Source organism: Hibiscus syriacus, unplaced genomic scaffold (genome assembly GCF_006381635.1).
Source record: "Hibiscus syriacus cultivar Baekdansim isolate YM2019G1 unplaced genomic scaffold, ASM638163v2 tig00003725_pilon, whole genome shotgun sequence".
In the NCBI taxonomy this organism is placed as follows: domain Eukaryota; kingdom Viridiplantae; phylum Streptophyta; class Magnoliopsida; order Malvales; family Malvaceae; genus Hibiscus; species Hibiscus syriacus.
The window spans coordinates 2,053,011-2,066,904 of NW_024061982.1; positions in this window are offsets into that span (position 1 = coordinate 2,053,011).

Below are 13,894 nucleotides of genomic sequence, written 5' to 3' on the forward strand. Positions count from 1 at the left end.
GAGCAGTCAGATACTCATGATTTGTGACATCCATCATGAACCCCATAGCAAGATTAAAATCAGAAATAAATATGCCAAATTGATGTCCGCATAACCGAAAGGTAACAAGATCAAGAGATGTAACATTGATAAGACGATGCTGTGAAAAAGTGAAAATGACATAAAATTCAAAGACAAGTTCATAAAATATGCCACAATTAATCATAGAATATAAAGTCCAACCAATGGCACAAAATAAGCATGAACAAATTCTTGAAAATGCAGGGTTACCAAAGTTTGAGTTTTGAAAAGGGCGATGCCTTACCGATTCAAAATGAACTAACTCCTCATTGTCGAACTGTAAGTAACATTTCAGAGTTTCTTCAGCATAGATAACATACAATCGGCCATGTCTGTTACATTCTAGATTCCCATGATTGGGTTGTGGATTGTCAGGAGGAGGAAAATCGTCCAGGCTAGACGATTAGGAAGGAGAAGTGGGCTTTTTGGGTTGATGAATGAATTGGGAGAATGATCAAGTTATTTCATCGGTGGAAAATCCGCATCAAAATCCTCTGCAAAACCTTAAACAGGGTGGTACATTAATAATGGTTGAACCACAAGTGGAGCAGAACTTACCTTAGGATTATGGTTTGATGTAATCGAATGTATGGAACATGAGGGAAAGGTCGGCTGCGGTGGATGAGAGAAAGTAGTGGCCATGGTTGGCATGGACTGGAATGACAGAGATGATGAACGTGACAAAGAGGAACGTCGAACAGTACTCAGTCCAGGGCAGATGAATACGTTCAGAGCGAACGTCAAATGGTACGATGCGAGTTGACTGTTTGGTGTTTGGCTTCAGACTCAAGCCAGGCGAGGAGCAAGTGGAGACGGAAAAGGCTCGGAATCGTTGGACACTTCAAGAAAAACTGGTACATTGAGTCGATGATGCCCACCAAGGACGGTTGGTGGTGGTGCGGTGTCATTGTTTTATTGGTTCCTTGTGTGCACCATTGTAGAGAGGAGCGACCAATTAAGAGCACGACAGTGGCATGTACTTGGGAAGCAGATCTCAAGTAGAGTGGCAGATATATGGGAAAAGCTAACGTGCACCGGCCTCAAAGGGAAATGTTATCATGCACATATTTAAATGAAATGGTTTACACAGCTTTGGAGAAAAAAATTTAATTCCTTACGCGACTACTACTGCTCTTAGGGACCCAATTGTGCACTGTTCGAATAAAAGTTTCAAAAAAAATCCCTTTAAGCTTTATTAAAAACATTGAGTTCCTAAAAATAAAAATAAAATAGAAAATTACACGAAATAAATTATTTAACCAAAACAATAAAAATAAGATAAAATTAAATGTGTCAGAATTATTTAATTCCTTACGCGACTACTACTGCTCTTAGGGACCCAATAAGCACTTTGTTTAACGCCGTTAAGCTCGATGATCTGACTCAGACTATAGGTTCTTCCAAATTGAGTTCTTCAATTAAGCAAGCCTAATCATTCTCATAATACGATTTTAATTGTTGTCCATTAACTTTAAATCTGGTTCCTGAATTATCTTCAAGTTCGACTGCGCTATGAGGAAAAACTTCAATTATTGTTAAAAGTCCAAACCACTTTGATCGAAGTTTAGTTACAAAAAGTTTTAACTTTGAATTAAAAAGGAGTACCTTTTGTCCGATAGAAAAAGGTTTAAAAACAATTTTCTGATCATGAAATTCTTTTGTTTTATCCTTATATACTTCAACATTGTTATAAGTGTTTCTCCGGATTTCCTCAAGTTCTTGAATATGTAACTTTTGTGCTTCGCCTATTGATTCTAACTCCATGTTACATTGCTTTATAGCCTAATATGCCTTGTGCTCCAGTTTGACTGGAAAATAACAGGGCCTACCGAATACAAGGTGATATGGCAACATGTCGATATGTCTTTTATATGCAGTTAGGTACGCCTATAAGGCATCAATTAATTTTAAGCTCCAATCATTGCGATCTGGCTTGACTATTTTTCTAAGAATTGTCTTAACTTCTTAGTTCGATATTTCCATTTGTCTATTCATTCCTGGATGATAAGTCGTGGTAATTCTGAACACACTTCCATAAGAGTATTAGAGATTCTATTTTAATACGGAAAATAACAGGGCCTACCGAATACAAGGTGATATGGCAACATGTCGATATGTCTTTTATATGCAGTTAGGTACGCCTATAAGGCATCAATTAATTTTAAGCTCCAATCATTGCGATCTGGCTTGACTATTTTTCTAAGAATTGTCTTAACTTCTTAGTTCGATATTTCCATTTGTCTATTCATTCCTGGATGATAAGTCGTGGTAATTCTGAACACACTTCCATAAGAGTATTAGAGATTCTATTTTAATACGGTTTAGGCATCATTGTTTCGAGTTGCTTTGGCTTCTACCCACTTCAAAACATACTCGACAACAAGAATTATATAACAATTGCCAAAGGAAGAAATGAAGGGACTCATGTAATTGAGTCCTCAAACATCAAAATTTTCACATATGTGAATAGGATTAAGGGGTATTTCATTTCTTCGGCTCAAATTGCCTGCTCGTTGCATTTATCACAAGATTTTCAAAATAAGTATGTATCACATAAAATATTATGCTAAAAGAAACCATATTCAATAATTTTTTGAGCAATCCTTTTGGGTCTGAAATGGCCATCGCAAGAATAAGAGTGACAAAAATTTATAATGGAGTTTACCTTGCTTTCAACAATATATCACCGAACTATGTGGTCTGAACAATGCTTCCAAAAATAAGGATCATCCCAAATGAAAAAGCGAGATTCTATTTTAATGCGATTTATTTCGGCTCTTGACAAATCAGTTGGTAACGTACCTGTGGAAAAGTAATTAAATATATCCATAAATCAAGGGATGGATTTTTGTGCCATCATCAAGATTCCTCTGGGAATTCCTCACGGACTGGAGGATCAACTGTGGTAATTGAAGCCGGGTTAGGTGATTAGCCACCAAATTATCACATACTTTTTTGTCCTTTATTTCCAAATCAAACTTCTGAAGGAGTAAGATCCAACAGATTTATCTTGGTTTCACCTTTTTTTTACTAAGCAAATAATTCAAGGCTTCATGATCAAAGAAAACAATAACTTTAGTGCCAAGAAGATACGATCTAAATTTTTCTAATGAAAAAATTATAGCGAATAATTCTTTTTCTATTGTTGAATAATTTTGTTGTGTGAAATCTAAGGTTCTTGATGCATATGAGATAACATGAGGTTCTTTTTCAATCTTTTGTCCGAGTACAGCTCTAATATTTTCATCTGAAGCATTACATATGACTTCGAAAGAGAAATCCTAATTTAGCGGTTGGACTATGGATGCCAAAACTAAATTTTTCTTCAAAATATCAAATGATTCTCTACACTCCTGATTGAAGTCGAAAACTTCATCTTTTTGCAGCAATATGCACAATGGTTGTGCCACCTTAGAGAAGTCTTTAATGAACATGCGATAAAATCCTTCATAACCAAGAAAACAATGGATTTCCCTCACAGTCGTGGGTATGGAACTGAGCGTATTAGATCTGTTTTCGCTTTTTCTACCGCAATCCCATTTGTAGATACAATATGTCCAAGTATTAGTCATTTTTTACCATGAAGTAATACTTCTCATAATTAAGAACCAAATTAAACTCAATGCAATGTTTAAGCACATTAATTAAATTTAAAAGACATTGGTTGAAAGAGTTACCATACATAGTAAAATCATTCATAGAGACCTCGATTCCTTTTTTAACATAGTCAGATAAAATACTTAGCATACATCTTTGAAATATGGCAAGTGCATTGCAAAGGGCCAAAATGCATTCGCCTATGGGAGAATGTACCGAAGGGACATGTAAACGTTGTCTTTCCCTGGTATTTTGACGCCACCAAAATCTGGAAAAAACCTAAAAAACGGTCAAGGCAGCGATAGTGAGATTTGCCAGTAAACCGTTCTATCATTTGATATATAAATGGGAGAGGGTGATCTTTTCGGGTTAACGAGTTCAACTTCTTGTAATCAATGCAAACTCTCAATCCATTCTGAACTCGTGTTGGGACAATTCTCCTTCAGAATTTTCGATCACAATAACTCCAGTTTTTTTAAGAATTGCATTGACCGGGCTTACCAACTTATTATCCAAAATTGGTTATATGATATCTGCATTGTAACACCCTTGACTCATATATGTCTCGATATACGAGTCAAAGATGTCACATCAACTCATAAAACGTTTACTGAACTGAAATTTGCCTAAAAGTTTCTTTTATTTTAAAACATTTCTATTTTTAACTTTAAAATCTATTTTATGAATATATCATCTTATAAATGAATTCTTGTCGTAGAAAAATAAATACATTTATGAACCAGTGATTTTACCAATTCATGTCTTTTTATGAAATCTTTTTAAAACATAATAATATAATATGTTCTTTTCATGCATAAATACGAATAAAACTAAACTAAGTAAAATAAACTAAAATAGTTCCAGTTTACTATTACATACTATTTAAAATAATTACGATAAATAAAAACTACTGACATAATTATACATGCCACTAAAAGTAAAAAATAACATCATAGATGTCTTACTGATACTGATGATATGTATGTCTTTCCAAAATGATGCTCTGGTGGCTCCTTACTACTCGTACATATCCTTATTAGAACATACGCATGAAAATCACCACGCGCTAAGTATAACTTAGTGAGCCAGTAGTAATCTAAGGTGAGAAAAATTTGAAAATATCATAAACATAAATAAAATAGCTCGAATTAAAACATTAAACTGGAAAACCAACTTATCCAAGTCGATTTCTTCATTGAGACCTGAAATTTCTTTTCAGTCATGAACTCTTAAAAATTCTGATATACGATATCTGATAAAATAATCATATCATGATTTTTGTCAACTGGAAATCATTCACAACTTTCATATTCATTTTCATAGCCCAATGCATTTTTATGAGAAAAAATGATACGTGAGTACAATGCACACTATGCACAACAAGGTGCAAATCATAACTGATAATTAGATATGATGCACTTCAGTGGAATCATAACCTGAACACCAACGGTGCTGGATATTGGTACATGAATGTACTAAAGCTTATATGATAACTGATAACATTGGTACACGAATGTACCAAAGTTGATAATTGATAAGTAGTCAACTAATGGCATGCCAAGTGTACCAACAATTGCTTCGAGTGGCTTTGGCTTCTACCCACTTCGAAACATAGTCAACAACAAGAATTGTATAACAATAGTCAAAGGAAGAAACGAAGGGACCCATCTAATAGAGGCCTCAAACATCAAAATTTTCACATATGTGAATATGATTAAGGGGCATTTCATTTCTTCAGCTCAAATTACCTGCTCGTTACATTTATCATAGGATTTGCAAAAATAAGTATGTATCACAGAAAATATTACGCTTAAAGAAACCACATTCAAGAATTTTATGAGCAGTCCACTTGGGTCCGAAATGGCATCGCATAAATAAGAGTGACAAAAATTTATAATGGAGTTTACCTTGCTTTCAGCAACACATCGTCGAATTATGTAGTCTGAACAATGCTTCCAAAAATAAGGATCATCCCAAATGAAAAAGTGAGATTTTATTTTAATGTGGTTTATTTCAGCTCTTGACAAATTAGTTGGTAACTTACCAAGGGATGGATTTTTGCGCCATCATCAAGCTTTCCTCTAGGAATTCCTCATGGACTGGAGGATCAACTGTGGTAATCGAAAGCCGGCTTAGGTGATTAGCCACCAAATTCTCACATCCTTTTTTGTCATTGATTTCCAAATCAAACTTTTGAAGGAGTAAGATCCAACAGATTTATCTTGGTTTCACCTCTTTTTTGCTAAGCAAATAATTCAAGGCTTCATGATCAGAGAAAACAATAACTTTAGTGCCAAGAAGATATAATCTAAATTTTTCTAATGAAAAAATGATAGCGAATAATTCTTTTTATGTTGTTGAATAATTTTGTTGTGCGGAATCTAAGGTTCTTGATGCATATGAGATAACATGAGGTTCTTTTTCGATCTTTTGTCTGAGTACAACTCCAACACTTTCATCCGAAGTATCACACATGACTTCGAAAGGGAAATCCCAATTTGGCGGTTGGATTATGGTTGCCAAAACTAAATTTTCCTTCAAAATATAAAATGATTCTTTTTACATCAGTTTGCACAATGGTTGAACCACCTTAGAGAAGTCTTTAATGAACATACGATAAAATCCTGCATAACCAAGAAAGGAATGGATTTCCCTCACAGTCGTGGGTATGGAACTGAGCGTATTATATCGGTTTTCGCTTTGTCAGCCGCAATCCCATTTATAGATACAATATGTCCAAGTATTAGTCATTTTTTACCATGAAATGATACTTCTCATAATTAAGAACCAAATTAAACTCAATGCAACGTTTAAGCACATTAGTTAAATTTAAAAGACATTAGTTGAAAGAGTTACCATACACAGTAAAATCATCCATAAAGATCTCGATTCCTTTTTCAACATAGTCAGAGAAAATACTTAGCATACATCTCTGAAATGTGGCAAGTGCATTGCAAAGGCCAAAATGCATTCGCCTATAGGCGAATGTACCGATGGGACTTGTAAACGTTGTCTTTTCCTGGTCTTCTGACACCAACAGAATATGGAAAAAAACCTAAAAAATCGTCAAGGCAGCGATAGTGAGATTTGCCAACAAACTTTTCTATCATTTGATCTCGATTATACATACAATGAGATCAAGTATCATAAATAAATCCATCATAAAAAATATCATGTTTGGACAATTCATACCCTAAATCTTTCATAAAACTGATATAAACTATTATAAAAACATTCTTTATAAGTTTTATAAATCATATTGTAAATTGAAATTAGGTTGACTTATCGCAAGTCGTCCTCGATCAAAATAATTAAATAAATAAATTGAACCCACTTTTGCCTCATTATAGTACCCTTTACTTGATATTCCTAATCGCGTGCTTTTCCTTTTCCTTTCAAATAATCCAGATTGCTAGATTTATCGTGGTCTGACAATACCAAATAATAACACAAAGTGTTCAAACTACATATTAGAGTCGTACTAATATAAGTTTATTTTAACATTCGAAAATTTATAAAATAAAAATCAAAATTAAAACGATATCACACTAAATCATATCTCCACTATAATTTCTAACTTCTCAAAATATTCATACAAATCCATGAATATTTATTTTCATCCTTAACCCTTCGTCTTTTGCTAATTTACACAAATAAGCCACAAGTTGTGAATTCTTTTTAGAATTCACCTCAACCTTTCCATTTAGTTCTTAATGGTCCTCACCATTAAGATAATTACACATTAATTATAAAAATTCCTACACTTTAATAAAATGCTCAAATCAATACCTCAACATTCCAAACATTTATAATTTCAACTCAAACTTTCTTAACTTTTATAATTCAACCCCAAATCAATATTTAATTCAAAATTCATCCTACTAATAAATTTTCCAGTATTTAATAATTTACTCAAATAATACTTCTACATTTAAGAACTTGCAAATATGTCCCCAAGGTTTTTGGACCTTTCGAATTCCACCTCAAGATTTACCAAATTTGCAATTTGGTTTTCAAACAACTTTCCAACTAAAATTCCAGCATTATAAATATAATATTCAACATTGAATCATTCAAGTATTTCAACCTTACAATTTTATGTCACAATTCCAAAAACTTGTAAAGTAACCCTTTTGCATTTTTAAGGTTCCAAATTGATCCAAATCAACCTGCAAAAAAAATAGAATACTTCTACTATCATTTCTAATCCTTAGGAAATTTTCAACATTTCCCCTAATTTTCTTCCTTGTGGCCGAATATATTCAAGTCACATAGGGGGACTTTTTGTTCAATTTCAAGCATGAATTCAAACTCCTATGATTAAATTCATGCATTTCCAATAATCAAAAACGTCAAATTGAATCAAAATCTCATCATTCTCACAAACCCTAACATGGCCAAATATTATTTACACATGTACAATTAATTCTAATAATAAATAAATCCTAACACATGGCTTAATAATAATATAATTGAATTTTTTATTTAATTATTAGGAAATTCCATTTTTGCCATTAATAAAACTTAAAAATTACCAATTTCCATTTTCATATTCTCCATTAAAATATTCCTTGGTCAAATATGAATTAACTTGTCTTTGACTTTTCACTTTGGTCATGCAATTTTTGAATAGTCACTAAAATTCCACTATTTTAGTCAAATCTGAAAAATTACACTGTTCTGAGCCAAATTTCTTTGATCTAAAATATGAGAATAATATTTCCAAATATTTTCTAACATCCTTCAAATTTTTGTAAATTCATGTTCAATCTGAATATCCGATTTCAATACCGAACTTTACCACTTTATAGTTTTTAACACAAATCCTTTACCGAAAATCTGATTCCCAGTAAAATTTATGTTTTAATCCAAACTATTCATTTATAGGCTAAAATATATAACTTTTAAAAATTACAATTTCAGTCCCTAAACTTTTTAAAGTTTATACTTTATCTATTAAACTTTTAAAACTTACAATTTAGTCTCTAGATAAAATTTGGGGTATTACATGTATCAAGGAGTTATTGTATCTATTTTATTAACTACTTCCATCATTGCGGATTTAGATAGCATTAGCCTTCGCGGGACGGTTTTGTGCCTTCTTTGATTTTTATTTTGTGCATACATGTAGATGGACTTAACCCTTTTATATCAACTATGGTCCATCTTATAGCCTCCTTGTGTGCATGAAAAAATGTTATCAAATCTTCCTCTTCTTCCTTAGATAATTTATTCGATATGATCACTGGTAAAGTGGCGTTTGCTCCGAGAAAAATGTACTTCAAGTGTTCCGGCAGTTGTTTCAATTCTATCTCAGGTGCCTACAAAATAGAAGGCAGAACTTTAGACTTAGAATAAATCAAATTTAAATCAGAATGAAAAGAAAATATGTTTTCCATCTCCTTGATTTCCCCCATTATAATAATCTAACTCCCTGCATAAATCAAAAGATAAATTAGTTCCTAGAAACTCATCAGCCAAAAGATCAATTATTTCAAGAGAATTCATGCCCGCCACTTTGTATGGGTATTTCATGGCTTTATACACATCAAATTTAACGATCTCACCATCAAATCCATGTCTAAAATTCCACTTTGTACGTCAATATTTATGTGCGATGTAATTAGGAAAGGACGCCCCAATATAATATCGGAGGAAGTATTGGTGCTATCATTCTCCATGTCAATTACATAAAAATCAACAGGAAATATTAAGTCATTTACCTTCATCAACATATTTTCCAAGAGTCATTCTGAGTAGTTGATAGATCTGTCGGCAAACTAATTGATATGTTTGTATACTTCAGAGGATCATTAGTAATCATATTATTAACAGAGAGAGGCATCACGTTAATAGAGGCACCAAGATCACATATGGCTTGTTTTATTCCAACTTTACCAATTTTACAAGGTATAGCGAACATACCTTGTCTTTCAATTTTGGTGGCATCTTTTGTTGGAAAATAACTGAGCCATGTTCTCCCATATTTACCCTCTCGCTCCTGGTAAGTTTTCTCTATGTTGTGCGAAGGTCCTTAAAAAATCAGGCATATCTTGGAACCCTTCGAATAACCTCAATGAGAGGTATATTGATTTTCACCTTTCAAAATACAACCAATATTTCCTTTTAGTTTGTAATACATCTAATATATTGATTTTTAGCTTATTAACCTTTATGGAAAATGTGGTGGCACAACCTAGGGAGATGGTGTTGGATCTTCTTGTAATTCATCCCTCTCTTTTTGGGATTCTGAGTCAACGACCTTCTTTTTCTTTTGGATTACTTTATCTTTTGGAACCGATTGTGCGACAAGTACTGTAAAACTCAGAAGAGTGATAGCACTGACATTTTTTTGCATTTTCTCTTGGTTTTGTTTCAGTTTGAGATTTAACCTTTGATTCCAAACATCCCACAGACTGAGCCAACTGACTCATTTGCTTGTCTAACTTTTGCAAGTGGGCTTTTGTGTGAGTCTGGAACCTTTCTTGGGAAATAACCAACCTTTCGACAATTGATTTTAAAGACAATTTCTGTAGTTGTTGGGGTGGTGGAGGTGACCTTGACTAGGCCTTGAGTTTTGAGAGTAATTGAAATTTGGATGATCCATTCATATTGGGTTGTAAGTACTGCTATAGGGATTATAAGACCTTTGGGGAGATCCTATAAAGTTCCTTACTGCATTCACTTGAGAAGATGTGTCATCTTGGATTAGTGGACATATGTTTGTTGGATGATGAGGTAATGCACATATTCCACATAATTTGTTGGTTCTAATATTTCATGCAACAAGAAAATTGACTAATCAATTAATTTATATATCTTACTTTCTATGGAAGATGAAGTTATCTCATGAACCCTTCAAGGAGGTTAATTAGTCGGATGAAACTGTTGAGAATTTATGGCCATCATGGAAATTAAATTCCTAGCCTCAGTAGGAGTCGTGTTCATAAAAGCTCCTCCGCTGGCAACATCGATCATCTTCATTTATAGGGGAGTAAATCCTTCCTAAAAATATTGAAGCAGGGTTTGCTCAGTTAACCTCTCCCTCTTTTTGTTTGATTCCAAATATTTTTCTTCGTAACTCACTTGCTTTCGTCGTAGGGAAAAACCTGTCAAGAAAAAGGCGAGTCATTTGAGCCCAAGTGGTAATAGAATATGGGGGTAAATAAAATAATCATTCCAAAAAAAGTAAAGCTCTAAGTTTGATTTGGTCCTCAAATACTTCATGTAGTTTCATGCTATAGTAGACCATGTGAAACTCAGTGAGATATTTATGTGGATTCTCATTTGGTAATTCTGAGCAGGAGTTGCGGTTAACTCTGTAATAGTGGGATCGACCATCGGATTTGGTTCTATACTAATAGATTCGCATGAACTGGATTCTGAACTTGATTGTGGATCTGATTCTTGTTGTCTCCTTCTTTATCAAAACATCTATGCCTGAATTCTTCGAGCTCTAGCTTCGATTTCTGGGTTGAAATCTACTAATTCACTCAGGTTTGTCCTGGTCATAAATCAAAAGCAAACAAAAATTAGTAATTTTGGCGAAGTCCCCAGCAACGACACCAACTTGACAAACGTTCTTTTGCTATCAAAATAAATTTCTCATTCTCTATAATATATAATAAAGAAATACATAGTAGAGAAGCAGGGTTGATCCACAAGGACTTGGAAAATTCCTAAATTTCGGTTTGAATTGCTACGACCAAGGAATATGTAGTAAATAAATAAGGGGTTTGATAAAAAATTGAATAAGAATAAGTAATTAAGAAGATTGAAAATATAAAATTGAAAATACTTATGGTAAAATGCAGGCTCGAGTCTCGCTTTGATTCAATTCGTTTTTTATCATCGAAAATAGATTTTCACTTCAGGATTCATGACGGTTACAGTTGAGAAGGCTCAACCCTTGTAACATGCTTTTCACTTTGGTAATCGATTTTCCCAATGCCAATCTTTGGAAATCCAGTTTTTAATTTAACCAACTGCGACAATCATCATTAGTAGAAAAATAGTTTTAGTTTAGGAAAAGTCCGACTCAGATTATGTTGTCTCACTGAGAATCGAACCCGGTCTCAGTTTCCCTTAGCAGACCGCCGCTATGTGTGTTCACAGGAAGTAGGATATGCTACAAGCCAATTTTTCCTCTAAACTTTAAATCAAAAACAACATCCAGAACAACAAGCTCTTTTTTAAATAAAAGTGTTTTGATTTTATAGGATTGGTCGATTACCTATCTAAGTTTCAAGAAAACTAAGAGTGAAATCCTGAAGATACTAAGTGCTTTTCAATTCTCACATATTGAATTGAGTCATTACTTAGCCTTTCGGCTTATAAGAAAATTAGCTAAGCATGACAGAAGTCATAATTAACATATTGAAAATAAAACTTAAAAATAAAAACTAAAAAAATGAAAACGAAAGAAGAAGAATAAAACTTTTGTAAAAACCGAAATCACCGAAATTTACTAAATCTAAAAACAAGTGTGTTCTGAGCCTTACCCCAAGGGGTATTTATAGCTTCTAAAATCCTAGAGATAAACATAGAAATTAAAATAAAAATAATCCTAAAAATAATTTCAAATATTTTCAAATTCAAACTTTAAAATTTAAAAATAAATCTCCTAAGATATATATGTTCGTCCACCTTCCAAAAGGTGTTGACTATATCTTCTAGAAAACTGCTACTGACTGGACCTTCTAGAAATTACCACGTCAGACTGTGTCATGCCCATAGTAGTTCCCATGTCTCCATCCATGACCAAATAATGAAAAAATTGCAAAACGCACCCGTTTTACTGCTAATTATGGAAAATAAGCTCATGTACGAAAATAAGCACAATACAACCAAATCAACAGTAATAAATCCAAAAGATCAAAGAATTATCAAGCAAATATTATCGATTTAGAAACTCATCACTTATGTCTTGAAAAACGAGGACTTCCGACATATTGAGATTCCTATTAATGTTAGTTGGAGCTTTCGAAAAAATTTTAAACTAAGGCTGAAGGCTAGGCAACTATTTGATGGTGTGAATGGTGGTGTTATAAAAGCTTCCAAGATTTAAGAGGACTAGAGGGTAAAGCACCCTAAAGTTCTTTGGCATAATCTAGTGTGGTTTGGGGGCACATTCCCATGCATAGTGTTATAGTTTAGATGGCCATCCTTGATCGGTTACCTACCAGATAGAGACTTTTGAGGATGGGAGTGAGTATGGAAAATGAGAAGTGTGTGATATGTAGTAATGAAGTTGAAACTAGGGATCATTTATTTTTTGATTGCGTATTTGCCAAGGAGCTATGAGAAGGTGTCTTGGTTCTTTGTGATCTTCCTCTTCGTGCTAGATGTTAGGAGCCAAAGCTTGCTTGGGCTATTTTGCACCTTAAGGTTAAGTCTCTTCTCACTGTGATTTTTAAAATTACTTGGGGTTGTCATGTTTATTGTATTTGGAAGGAAAGAAATTACAGGCTTTTTAGGGGTAAGGCTCGATCTGTTGATGCTTTACTACAGGTTATTAAGGAGGTGATCCAAATTAGGCTTAGGGGAATAATCATTAATAGAATTGATGTTGTTAATATTCAACTTTGTTATAAATGGGGCATCCTTTAGGTGATTTTTAGGAGTTATTTTGTTCTTGTAGTCGCTGTTTATTGTGGTTTTGTAGCAGGATGCTACTTCTTAGGGTACTGAAAATGATTTATCCAAAAAAAAAAAGACATTACTCATTTCTTATGTTCATATTCTAGCAAATATCATATGAAAAAATATAACAATATATCCTCTCAAAATTTGAGGAAGACATTTATTAATCACGAGATAATAAATTAATTAGTAAGGTATGTTGTTTTTTTTTCTTGGAATAGTGCTTGCAATTGAAGATACTCCATGAATAAACAAACTAAATATATCAATATTCGATGCTTCTCTCCCTATATTTTTGAAGTCTTTTTTTCGTTTGATGTTTTTAGTTAGTATAAATTTTCTAATCAGACGGTGACGCGCTTGTCTTATTAGAGGAATTTGATAATAATTTTTATTTAATTTTTTTTATTCTCTCCAATTAGATGATGACACAAAAAATGATTTTGAAAGAAATTGAACTCGAGAATTTAAAAGATTAGGCTAACCTTAACCACTGAGCTAAATCTCATATTTGACATGTGAATTATAGTAGTATATATATATCTTTTTTTGTGTGACAAATATGTATATATATCTTATATTACACTAAATGTCA